The 13572-nt window shown below is 39.3% G+C and overlaps 1 protein-coding gene and 1 pseudogene across 7 annotated transcripts in view; both read left to right on the top strand.

The window, feature by feature from the left end:
- Nucleotides 1-303: 303 nt before the first annotated feature.
- LOC130857658 (ATP synthase F(0) complex subunit C3, mitochondrial-like) lies at nucleotides 304-11986 on the top strand (annotated as a pseudogene).
- Nucleotides 11911-13572, top strand: part of ZNF638 (zinc finger protein 638) — an 80971-nt gene continuing 79309 nt past the window's right edge. For 4 of the 7 annotated variants that reach the window (XM_057741172.1, XM_057741174.1, XM_057741169.1 and 1 more), the window contains exon 1: nucleotides 11911-12031. The gene's annotated coding sequence lies outside the window, so the exon portion shown is untranslated. Of the gene's footprint in view, nucleotides 12042-13572 lie in introns of all 7 variants that reach the window. The other 3 variants (XM_057741171.1, XM_057741176.1, XM_057741175.1) reach the window with 3 other exon arrangements.

Below are 13572 nucleotides of genomic sequence, written 5' to 3'. Positions count from 1 at the left end.
GAGTTGCATGTATCAGTAATTTGTCCTTTTTATTGCTGAGTAGTGTTCACTGTATAGATGTATCAAAGTTTGTTTATCCATTCACCCTTTGAAGGACATCTGGGCTGCTTTCAGTTTGGGACATTACAAATAAATCTTCTATGGACATTTGCATACAGTTTTGTGTGAACATAAGTTTTTATTTCTCTAGGGTAGATAATCAGGAGTGGGATTATTGGATTATACAGTAAATGCATTTAGCTTTACGAGAAAGTGACAAACCATTTCCTAGAGTGGTTGCATCATTTTGCATTCCCACCAGCAATGTATCATATTACCTTCCTGCCTTTGCCACAGCTAATTAAATCAGGGGTAAGTGCCTTAGATAAAGGTATATTATATTAGCCAGACCAGTGATTTATGAGTGGACTAGCCTGAGAATTTTGTGGAAATTCTCTTCTTGACCCCCCGATATTGAATTTGAGACTCTCAAAAAGGAAAGAAGGAAAAGCCAAGTTTAGAAGTGAAGCAGAAACCTAGAAATAGGTTACCTGTATGGTAGACTTATTAAAGTAGGGAACAACAATTGCCTGTTTCAGAGGGAATGAAGAGAGAAGTCAGCTGAGCTACTGTCAGATCATGAATGATGAAAAGCTCACAGACCATTGTTCCTTGAAAACTGGACTTCTGGCAGCTGAGATGAAGACATACTTATTTTTCTTTTCTGTGTAGCCTTAAAATAAACTTTCATTAGGTATGAAAGGAACCTTTAATATAAAAGCTTTATTGAGATATTCATATAACATAAAATTCACCCATTAAAACTATTCATTGTTTTTCAGTATATTCATAGAGTTATACAGCCATAATCACAACCAATATTAGAAACATTTTCATCACTCCAAAAAGAAATTCCATACAGCCACACAGCATTTCTTATCATGGAGACCAGGTACAGTTCCTGCTTATCCCTGAGTAACAGGTTTCCTTTTCTTGCAAGTCTGTGAAAGTATTCAAACAAGGCAATCACAGTTTACTGCAGGAAATAGGTATCAACCCACCTTCTTGAAATTCCAAAGCCTACCTCCCACATGTAATTGTTCTCTCTGTCCTTGAGCACAACTCCCATGGGGTCCTGTGTGGTGCGTGATGTCCTCCTCCCCTAGGCTGTAAGTATATGTGATAACAAACTGCTCTAAATCTCATTTGTCCAGTGTTGGTTGTCATGTGTTCAGCCATGCCCTTAATCCTGGAATGGGTGTCCCACACTCACTAATGGGGTGAGTAAGGAGGAAATTAAAACAAAGTGCCCAACAGCTGATTTGATCAACATACTTTAAAATAGTTAATTGAGATTTCCCAGTCTGAGGAGCAGGAAGGAAGAATAAAAATTAAAAAAAAGAACAAATCCTAAGAGGCATGTGGGACATCATCAGACATACTAATATATTATAGGAGTCCCAGAGAAAAGGAGAGAGAAAATAGGGCAGAAAGACATTTTGAAGAAATAACATACAAAAACTTCCCAGATTTGGTGAAAGACATGAACTTACACATCCAAAAACTTTAATAAACTCCAAGCAGGATAAATTCAAAGAGATCCACACGAAGACACAATATAGTGAAATTGTTAGCAGACAAAGACAAAGGGAGAATCTTGACAGCAGAACAAGAGAAAGGACCTATCTTGTACAAGAAAGCCTCAGTAACATTGACAGCCAGTTTCTCTGCAGAAACCATGTTGACTAGAAGGCAAGTGGATGACTTAGCTAAAAGAAAAAATTGTCAACCAAGAATTCTATATCCAGTAAAACTATCCTTCAAAAATGAAAGAGAGCCCCACTCTTTCAACTGCCACTGCTGCCACCCCCAGGAAGAGGGAAAGTGGGAGAGGAGCCCATGTCACCTGTCACCCGAGTCCTCCAACTATGTCACTCCAAAGAGTATAAGATAGTTCACCTATGCCAAGCTTGTCTGCACCCCAACTCTTATCTAAGCTGGCTCCAGGATTGCATCCAGAGCAATTTCTGCATCATTGATATTCTCTTTGGGGAGAGCTCTACAGTATTTAATGGGGCTTAGAATGGTGTGTCTCAGCTAATCCAGTGGGAGTTTCTGACCAGTGCAATCAGCAGAAACATTGATACTGCAACCAAATTTATTGATGCAGGTGCTGCAACAGTAGGGATATCTGGTTCTGGTGCAGATATTGGAACAGTCCTTGGTGGCCTTATCATTGGTTATGCCAGAAACCCTTCATGGAGCAACAACAGTTCTCATGTGCTATTCTTGGATTTGCCTTGCCTGAAGCGTTGGCTCTCTTGTTTGGTGGTTGCTTTCTTGATTTTGTTTGGCTTGTACTGCTTAAAATGTTGTCATTTGTGTTAATTACAGATGTAATTCTGTGTATCTTACTGTGACTCTGAAAAACTATAGTGTTGGTGTCATGGAAATGTATGTTATTTCCAAAGTTATTTTATTATTAAAGGTTAAAACAAACAAATGAAGGAGAAATGAAGATATTCCCCGATAAACAGAAGCCAAGGGAATTAGTTATTAGTAGTCCTGCCCCATAAGAAATGCTAATGGAAGTCCTTCAGGATGAAATGAAAGAGCACTAGACAGTAACTCAAAGCTATGTGAAGAAATAAAGAAAAATAGTAGAAGTATCTACATAGGTAAATGTAGAAGTCAACATTATTACAAGTTTGGTTTGTAACCTTTCCTTCCTATATGATTTAAAAAGCAAATGTATGGTATAAAGCAATAACTATAAATCTATATTAATGGGCACACATTGTATAAAGATGTAGTCGGTGACAATTAACAACATAAGGAGGTGGAGCTGTAAAGAAGCAGAATTTTTTTTAATATAATCAACACTGAAAGGTGGAAAGTCTTTTTTTATCAAATATTAATATAGGCACTTCTGCTTTTTATTATTGCTATTTGCTTGATATATGTTTTTCCATCATTTTACTTTCAACCTATTTGTATCTTTGAGTCTAAAGTTTGTGTCCTATAGACAAAATATATTTGGAGATATGTTTTTATCTATTTTGATGATCTCTGCCTTTTGATTGGATTCTATAATCCATTTACATACAATGATATTATTTATATGATTGGATTTATGTCTACCATTTTACTTTTAATTTTCTGTTAGTCTCGTGACTTTTCCCCTCTATTCCTCTTTTATTGCTTTCTTTTGTATTATGTGGATGTTTTCCTAGTGTGACATCTTAATGCTTTTAATAATTTTTTTCATGATATAGATATTTTTAAAATTATTTTCTTAGTTGTTGCTCTAGGGTTTACCATGTACATTTTAGCCTTTCAGAATCCATTCAGATTTATACTGACTTAATTGTAATGATATTTAAAAGCATCACTTTTATATGGCTCTAGTGCCTCTTGCCCTTTTTGGTGCTTTTAAAACAACATTATATATGTTACAAACCCAAAAATACATTGTTATAAATATTACTTGTAATTTTATGTCTTTTAGAGAAGCTGAGAGAAGGAGAGCAAGTATATATTTATAGAGTTTGTTATAATAATCTTCTTATTTACTATTTTTGGTTCTCTTCACTTGTTCCTTTTTTTTCCAAGTTACCACCCGGTGCCATTACCTTACTGAAATACAGATCTGCTTCCATTCAATTCCTTCTATTATCGTCAAATGGATTACATTTCTATGTGTTATAGGCCAGCAATACAATTATATACCTGTTGTTTTATAACTTGATTTTTAAATCGCTTAAGAGAAGAAAGGAAAAGAAATAGGCATTTACATTGTCTTTCATAATTACCTTTACTGGTATCTTTGCTTTCTCATGACGATTTGAATTACTGTCTGCAGTCTCTTTTTTCCACCTTAACAACTGCCTTTCTCATTTCTTGTAAGATAGGTCTTCTTGCAACAAATTCAGCTTTTGTTTATTTGGAATGTCTTTATTTCACTTTCATTTTTGAATGATAGATTTGCTGGATATAAGATTCTTGGTTGACAATTTTTTTTTCCTTCAATACTTTGAAAGTGTCATTCTAGTGCCTTTTGGTCCGCATTGTTTCTGATGAGAAATGAGTATGTGATGAGTTGTTTTTGTATTGCTGCTTTCAAAATTCTTTCTGTCTTTATCTTTGAACATTTTTACTATGATATGTTTTTGTGTGGATATGGTTGTGTTTATACTACTAAGTCGAGCTTCATGGATGTGTAGATTAATGTTTTTCATCAAATTTGGAAAGCACTTGGGCATTATATCTTCAATTTTTTTTTCTGCTCTTTTCTCTTTCTCCTTTCTCCTCTCCTTCTGGTAAGTCTATGCATATGTTGGTGCACTTACCGGTATCCAACATTTCTCTGAGGCCCTGTTAAGTTTTCTTCATTCTTTTTTTCCCTCTGTTCTTTGGGTTGCATGATATCATTGGCCTATTTTCAAGAGAGCTGATTCTTTCTTCTATTAGTTCAAATCTATTGAACCCCTCTAGTGAACTTGTCATTTTAACTTTTGTACTTTTTTTACCTCCACAATGTTCATGTAGTTCTTTTTAAAAATTACCTCTCTCTCTTTATTGACATTCTCTATTTTTTGCAATATTGTCATACCTTTATCTACTTCTTCTAGCATGGTTTTCTTTAGCTCTTTCAATATGTTTATAATGATTATTGTGAAATCTTTGTCTGTTAAATCCAGTGTTTGGGCCCTCTCATAGCTAGTTTCTATTGCCTGTCTTTTTTCCTATGTGTGAGTCAGTCACACATCCTGTTTCTTTGTATGCCTTGTAATTTTTTGTTGTTGAAAACTGGACACTTTAGATAATACATTGTAGCAGGTCTGGATACTGATTATCCCTCTCCCCTGGAACTTGTTTGTTGTTGCTTGTTTATTTATTTGCTTAGTGACTTTATTTTAATCTATCGCCCCTGAAATATGCAGACTCAGTACTTGCTCCTTAGAGGTTATAGCCTTCAATGTGCACAAGTTGCTCTGGGATGACAGTATTTTAGCAGGGCTCTCTTTGTCTCTTTCCCTGATCTCTCTGTTAAGCTGTCTGCCTCTGTTGGTATCACACCCAGCTTTTAGCCTGATTTCTCTGTTGTTTCTGACCATACCCTAGAACATAAATTTCTTTTATAGTCTGGTCCAATTCAATTTGGGCTCCTTTGCTGGGGTATTTTTTTTTTAAGGTTTTTTTTTTTTAATTAATTAATTTATTTATTTATTTATTGACTGTGTTGGGTGTTTGTTGCTGCACATGGGCTTTGTCTAGTTGTGGTGAGCAGGGGCTACTCTTTGTTGTGGTACGCAGGCTCCTTATTGCCGTGGCTTCTTTTGTTGCAGAGCACGGGCTCTAGGCACGTGCGCTTCAGTAGTTGCAGCACATGGACTCAATAGTTGTGGCTCATGGGCTCTAAAGCACAGGCTCAATAGTTGTGGCGTACAGGCTTAGTTGCTCCATGGCATGTGGGATCTTCCTGGAGCAGGGATCGAGCCCATGTCCCCTGCATTGGCAGGCGGATTCTTAACTACTGCGCCACTTAGGAAGTCCTGCTGGGGTACTTTTTGAGACTAGTATCTGACATGTCTTCTGTCCCCAGAAAGCTATTTTAGCTTTTTCTTTCCCTGATTTTCTCTGTTAAGCTTGCTGACCTATCAGTTTAGCTTGCTGATATTATGAAGCTATTAGCCTTCCTCCTAATTTCTTACTCAATTTATCCGTTATTTCTGAGATTGCCCTTAGGTTTGAACTTCCCTACACTGTTTTAAATAAAGTCATTTCCTCTGAGGAGAGCTTAAGAGCTCTCTGTTGTTATGGCTGCCTTTCTCCCTGGGCAAAATGCCTGAACCATTGCTCCAGAGTAGGTGTTGGGGACAGTGCCCCACTTCTTTTGAAATGACAACTATGCTTATGAACAGGACTCTGGGTGGGGGCAGTAGCCTCTGGTCTTCTTGGCTTGCCCCTCTGCCCTACCAACAGCTTGGGACAAGGCCAATTAGGGCCACAGTATTTCTGGCCTGCTTTATCTGGGATTCAGCCTCCAACTTATATGAGTGTGGTCTGGACGTAAGAAGGGAGCCCCAAACCTCTGTGCTGCACTTGCCTGAATTTTAGCCTCTATAACACAGAACTGGGAGGGAAAAGAAATGTTGGTGGCTCATCCTTCTGGGGTGGGGGTGGGGGGGTTGGGAGGGAATGCCATACCCCTTCAGAGTTAGGGGAAGAGGGAGCCCCATCTTCTTATCAGTAGCAACTGGAGTAGAGCTTCTGTCACACTGAGATTGGTGAGAGTGGCAAGCGAGTGGGTCATGGATAAAGCGCCACAAACTCTTACTTATCAAGATTTAGTAGATTTTCTTAAATAATTGTTTCTTCATTTGCCATATATCCTTAGGACAATTTACAGAGACTTTAAATGATTGTTTTTGAAAAATAATTTTCATCAGTACGTTTGGTTCATTGGGGAGTATGTCTATAGAACTCTTCATGCTTCCACTCTTGAAGTGGATCTTTTTCTGGAATTGCTTCTGTAGCTGGTATGTAGACTCTACACAGAGTGCTATAGGGATAAGGAATTCATAAGGTGAAAATCCTGAAGGTGAAGGATTACTCTAATTTTATGCTTGAGGAAATTATTTATTATTATTGCTTAAATTAGAGTTCAAGTCAAAATTCTGTTGTTTCTAAATCCCAGGTCTTTGTTCACTGACTTATATATCATGCTTTTCATTTGTATTTTTAATGAATTGAGACTCTGATCTTCAGAAAACAAATGCATTAGTTATGTATTGCTACATAAAACATTACCCTAAAACCTAATGGCTCAAAACAAAAAAATACTTTTTTTATCCTCACCATTTCCATGGGTCAGGAATTCACAGCTGGCTAGTTCCTCCTTAGGGTCCATCATGAGGTTGCTTTCAGGATGTTGATTTAAGCTGAAGTCACTTACATTTCACTGAGGCTGGAGGTTCTGTCTCCCAAGTGGCTCACTGAGATGGCTGCCAACTTGATGTTAGTTGTTGGCTGGAAGCTTTAATTTCTCTCCTTATGGGCTTCTCAAAGGCTGTTTGGATGTCCCCATCACATAGCAGCTGGCTTTCCCTAGTGTGAGTAAGCCAAGGGAGAGAAGGGAGGGTCAGTCAGAGGCTACCCTTTTCGTGACCTAGCCTTGAAAGTCACATAGCCTTGGAAGTCACTTGCACCACATTCTATTCATTAGTAACAGTCTGCTAAGCCTGACCTACATTCAGAAGAAGTGGAATTAGTCTCCACCTTGTAAAGTGAAATGTATCAAAGAATTTGTGGACAGATTTAGAAACCATCTTAATGAGAAGAGGCAAACAGATTTCTGGTTACTATTGCATTAGCTTTGATAAAAACTCAGAAAAATAACGGCTTGTTTTCCTGAGTTAGTTCCTAAAATTCTATATATGTTATAGCTGGGTACACACCTTATAATCTGGCATAAATGCTGCAAAATTCAAGTATCAGTAAGAGCCAAGTTTTCTCGATGTTTATGTTCTGTTGCAGGACTTGAAATGGTGCGGGATTTCTCAAATTTTCATCATGGCCCTGTGTCTATCCCAGTAGTTAGATTTGGATTCTGAAGACAGAAGGAGGGGAATGGTTGCCCCCGAATCCTACTTATTAGGACAGTTGCAGTTGAGATGAAATGGTGATGAGATTCTTTATGTCGTTGAAACAAAGCCCCATTTATGTTAACAAATCACAGGAAACAGTTTGTGATGACTCTTCTTTTTCTAATACGTTCAGGCATTGAGTGGTGGCTGTGCTGAACAGGCAGAAGCTGAGCTTTGGACAGAGCTGCTCAGTACTTGTCTGGCCAATCAGAAAACAGAGTGGGTAAAAGCAAAGGATGGGGAATTGTATAATAGAGTGATAATGAGAAGAGGTTATGGGGTATGACAGCTTTTTTTTCTGTCAAGAATATTGATATTTTTAGATGGGAACGAGAATTTCTGTAAGTGGTCCAAGGAGAGTAGATGACATAAAACCTGGGAGTAGCATGAATACAGTAGACTGGAAGAGTAAAAAGAATTTTGCTTTGGAATGCCATGAATATTGATGAGCATCTTTCAGTTTACAGGACATTTCCAGACTCACATCTTATAGGTAAGCTAATCTAGTCTCCTCCCTTATAAGAAATTGAAATCCAGAGAGGTTACTATCAGAGCAGAGACTAGAAAGGTACTCTGTTATTCCTAATCTAGTGTTTTATTCCATGTTCTATATTGCCTTAAGGGATTTATAAGGCTTTGCATTATCTGATTCCTTGCTACCTCTCCACCCTCAACTTGTCCTTTCACTTCACCTCAGCTGAGCTAGCTTTCTTGTTATTCCTTAAACACACCCAACGTGCTCTGGTCCCAGGGCTTTTGCGCTTGATGTGTCCTCTATTGGAAAGCTCTTCTTCCAGATATCTCTGTGACTTCCCTCCTCTCTTCCTTTATATCTCTGCTTAACTGTCACCTCCCTAGGGAGGACTTCCCTGATTACCTTATGGAAAGCATTACCCAGGCCCTGATTCATCTTTTTGCCTTACTTGCTTTATTTTCCTTTAAAGAGGTGATTACAGTTACATGAGATCATGTGGGTGGGCCCTAATCCAATATGACTGGTGTCTTTATAAGAAGGGGGAGAGATACCTGCAGTGAGTAGGCACAGAGAAAAGCCCACATCAGGACACAGCAAGAAGGTGGCCAGCTGCCACGGAGAGAAGCCTGAGGAGAAACCAAACCAATCCACACCTTGATCTTAGACGTCCAGCCTCCAAAACTGTAAGAAAATAAATTCCTGTTGTTTAAGCCACCCAGCCAGTGATAATTTGTTATGGCAGCTCAAGCTGACTAATATAGCCTGTAAGTATTGCTGGTTCCCCTACACTCATCTCCTATGTCTGCTCTTACTCATCCTGTTGCAGCCTTGTTGGCCTTGCCGTTTCTCAAATATACCAAGCTGGTTTCATCTCAGTGCTTTCGTGTTTTACGTTTACTCTGCCTGGAATACTCTTCCTCCTGGATATCTCTACTGCTTATTCCCACACTTGAGTCAGATTTCTGCTCACATGCTGCCTTCTTAGTGATGCCTTTCTTGACCATCCTATTTAAATTATAGCCTCTGTCACCTCCTGGTTCCTTATGTCCTGATCCCCATGCTTGTTTTTCTTCATAGCACTTAACATGGTCTGACATACTACATACTTTCTTGTTTATTGCCTGTTACCCCAGTCAAGGCTGTAGGTGCCATGAGGGCAGCAGTTAGTGTTGCTTTCTGGTTTGCCACTCACTCTTTGGTACCCAGAAGGGCTCCTGGCACAGCGTAGGCCCTCAAGTAATATTTATTGGATCAGTTAATGAATGAACAAATGGTACTGGCCCATAGGTAGACAAGTAGATTGGTAGGGTAGACTAGAGAGTCCATAAATCCATTTTTACGTATAGGAATTTAATAATTTGTTGTTGTGAAGGGGAAGAAGCATTTCAGTGAAGGGGGAAAATGGTGGTTTACATAATATCTGGAAACTTTATGATTGATCTAATGCATCTGGAAGAAAACAAAGTTAGATTGCTACTTCATATCACAAAAAGAATGCATCTTAAATTAATTGAACATCTAACTGTAAAAAATAAAAGTTATAAAATTGTAAGCAAAAATATAGAAACTTTAGAAGAATTTTTGTATAATTTCTGGGTGTATATGCTTCTGGGGTGATATGAGGCTTCTTAGACCAAAAACAAACAAACAAACAAGAAACCCACACCCTTTAGAAGTCATAAAGGAAAAGATGATAAATTTGATTACCTTTAAATTTTATAATGGCAAAATACACTCAGAAACAAAATGCCAATGAGGAGAAACAAATTGCAACATATTTGACAAAGGGTTATATTCCTTACATACAAGCACTATCTCCTGATAAAAAAGAGACAATCAGCTCATTAGAAATACGAAAAAAGAATGTTAAAAGGTCATTTATTCTTTCGTCAAATACACACTGATTTTCTACTGTGTGCCAAGTATCATACTAGGTATTGGAGATAAAGCAGTGAAGAAAACAGGCAAATATGCTTAACATCATAGAGCTCATGTTCTAGTGGAGGGAGATAGATAGGAAATAATAAGAGATAAACTATATGGTATGGTAGAAGGTGATAAGTGCTATAGAAATAAAGCCATGTAAGGGGGCAACATAAAGGAAATGAAATGAAGTTAAGAGTTTAGTTTGCCCAGCTTTAGGGAAATGAATTAGAAAACCTAGATGAAATGGATGCTTTTCTAGGAGAATGTAAACTACAGGAATGATTGTGGAGAAGAGAGAAAAATTCTAATCAAATTATATATCATAAAATATTTAGAGAAAGTTGTTCAAGAGCAGCCCCTAGACAAAGCACCAGAAGAGATATTTCAAAGGTGAATTCTACAAAACTTAAAGAGCAGAAAGGTCCATTGATTTTTAAACTATTTCAGAGTTTAGAGAAAGAAGTGAGGTTGTAGAGAAATGGTCATTCTTTTACATATTTAGTGACAGTGGGACTTTGTATAAGCTTTTTGGAAAGTATTCTGTCGATATCTAGTAAAATTAAATATCTATCTGTCTATCTGTCCATCTCCCTTAATCTAGGTGTCTCACTACTGGGATTCTTGCCTCTAGAAATAAAAAAATATCAGTTTGTAGGGCTGTTTGTATAACACAATGCTTGTAGTAACAAAAACACTGAAAACAACATTAGTGTTCAACAGGTTAAACACTGAATAATTGAATGATGGAGCCATGCTGTGAATCTTATGCAACTATTAAAAAAAGAGGATTTATGTGGTTCACTTGGAGAAATGTCAGTAATCAGGAAAGCAAATAGCAGGCTAATGTGTAAATCTTTGGGGAAAAAAAGAATGAGGAACATTTCCCATTACATGCAAATAACACGTTTGTGTATGTTTGTATGAATATAAATAAATATATGGAAGGAAATAATCACACTTTAACATTGGTTACTTGGATTTTGGGGAGAGCTGCTTCTTTGTTGTTTTTGGCTTGTTACCTCTATCAGGACTTTTAGTTTGAAATGAAAATCCGGTAAGATATATTTTATAAAAGACTTTTCTTTCAGCATTTTCTATGCTTATTTTAATGTGAATAAAAGAAATACATCTGCTTGGGTACCAGGTAAAGCTGATGCTCGAGACCCAGGGTAGGTGATGTGAATCGCGTGGTATCCAAAAGGCAGGACTTGTGAATTTTACCAGATTTTGCCCAGTGATTGAATTTTTTTGTTGGTGTAGTAAAGTTACTTTGGGAAGTTATTCAAGTTCTTTCAACCCAAGGTTTTTAATCGGTAAAATAAAGGTTAAAAATATCTACCACATTAGGTAGGTATTTTTTATTGTGAAACGAATTAAGATTTTCCAGGTTTTAAGCTTTTAGCTCAATAAGCTTTAATTGAATTCAAATTTCCTGACATTTTCAGTAGCTGTGATATACCTCGTATCGTTGCAAATCTGTATCTATTGTATCCTCTAGATATAGAAATATTTACTATCTCTATATTAAATAAAGGATAAAGGCAGGCAAAATCTTAACCCTACAAAGCATTACGACATCCAATGCCAGATGAAACTATATATTTTAATGTATTATTGAAGGCAAAAATGATCAGGGAAGACTTCATGGAGGAGGTGAGACAATGCAGGCCTTACATATGCGTATGATTTGGGCAGGACAATTCAGACAGGCAAAGAACAGGCAGAGGCACTGATACCCGTGCCCGCGTTCTGCAGGGGAGGTCGGGAACGCCACACGCGAGAGCGCCCCCTTCCGGAACCAAGCTCCTCGTGCCCCTCTCTCTTGCCTCCGGGCGAGCGCGGTGCCGGCGGTACGCAGGCGCCGGGGGCAGCTGAGGGCTCGCAAAGGCTCGACAGGCGCGCATGCGTGCGGCTCTCTGGAGGCGGTAGCTTCTTCGGCGTCGAGACTGGAGGCTGAGTGCTAAACTGTGTGGGGCGCAAATGGGATCCGGCTGTTAGTCGGGTAGGCATAGGTAGGACTGCTCTCTTGTGGGGAGCAGGGGGCTGGAAGGCGGGAGCCCATAGCGTGGGGGTCCTGAGCCTTTCCCGTGCGATCCGGGCCGACTATTGTATCTGTGTCGCAGCGGCTGCGCACAAAATGGCGGCGGGTTGACGGCGGGGGCGGGAGGAGGTTGGGGGACCCCCGGGATGGGAAGGGAGCTCGGCTGCCCCGCCGCCGCGTCGGTTCACCGCACAGTCCCGGAGGGCCGGGTCGGGCGCCCGTGCTGGGACCCTGCTTCAGGAGGAGCCGCCTGACGCCGTTGCACTGGGCGGAGGAACGAAGCCGGCCCTTTGGCAAGGCCGTGGCGGCCCCTTCCCCACCGGCGCAGGGCCTTCCGAGACCGCGCCAGGCCTGACAGCCGGAGGAAGCGGTGCAGAGCGAGCATCGCGCAGGGAGTAACCATTCCCGTCCGGCCTGGAAGAGAGGCGGTGGAGCTCGAGCCGAGCCTTTTGGCGAGCGACATTGTGCAAGCAGCGTGGAGAGAAGAGCGTGTTTGTGTTTGGGGCTGGGGAGGGGGGAGTCCGGGTGACGGGGGAATGTAAGATCCAGCGGCTTTTGCTGGTCGGGGTTTCCTCTGCCTGCCTTGTGCGGGCAGGAAAGCGAAGAGAATGTCACCTCTGTGCGGGATACCGAGGCCTCATGAACTGCTCAGATACTTATTTCCAAATTTCTCAGAGGAATCGAGAATGCGGATCGTTAATGATTGAGTTTTGCGTGATTCCTAGCTTGGGCCCGCGTTCTATTCACGGTGGGGGGAGAATGTGTACCACATACAAGAATCCTGGAGGACATCTGAAACAGATCTTTTGTTGTTTGAGATAACTGTGAATGAGGGAGACTTATTTACAAGATCTTTAATTAATTGAACTAGACAATGAAGGCTGCCTCAAGCTATTTTCTCTTAATCTTAAAATTTGCTCTTAGGCAAAATTTGGGGGGAAAGTAATATTTTAATCTGGAGGAGTTCTGAAGAAAAATTTGTTAGCAGGATCCGGCGACTTATGTTGATTAAAATTCCTTTTCTAACCAGCTTTGGAATTGTGCACACACACAAAATTTTTTTTTCTTTATTTGTTGTAAAGGGTTAACCTATTTTTTCAAGGATGTTTGCTGGCTCAGATTTGCAATTAAAATTAACCTGAAAAAAAAAATCTACCAAAGAAGTGACTTAATGTAAGTTTATACAGGAAAATGAACACATAACTTACATTATTTTAACATAGCTTTAAATATTGTTTAGGTATTCTAGACTTGGCGGGTTTATATTGCGTTTTCTTTTTGATCGCATTTCATATACACTTAATTTTGTATTCTCATACTCCATAATATACACTTTTAAATAATTATGTGAAAGTAACACGTTAATTCACTAAAATATGCTGGGCCTTTCCCTTCTTGATTGTGTTGGAACCAAGTGAGGGTAAAGATAAAACGGAAGAAATCACAAAATCTCATTCGTTTTCATTAACTAGTTTTCATGTCGCACACATCTGTTACCTTGA

This window comes from Hippopotamus amphibius, chromosome 7 (genome assembly GCF_030028045.1).
Source record: "Hippopotamus amphibius kiboko isolate mHipAmp2 chromosome 7, mHipAmp2.hap2, whole genome shotgun sequence".
Taxonomy (NCBI): Eukaryota; Metazoa; Chordata; class Mammalia; order Artiodactyla; family Hippopotamidae; genus Hippopotamus; species Hippopotamus amphibius.
The sequence above is the reverse complement of the archived record's forward strand: the minus strand, read 5'-3'. Positions and strand labels throughout refer to the sequence as shown.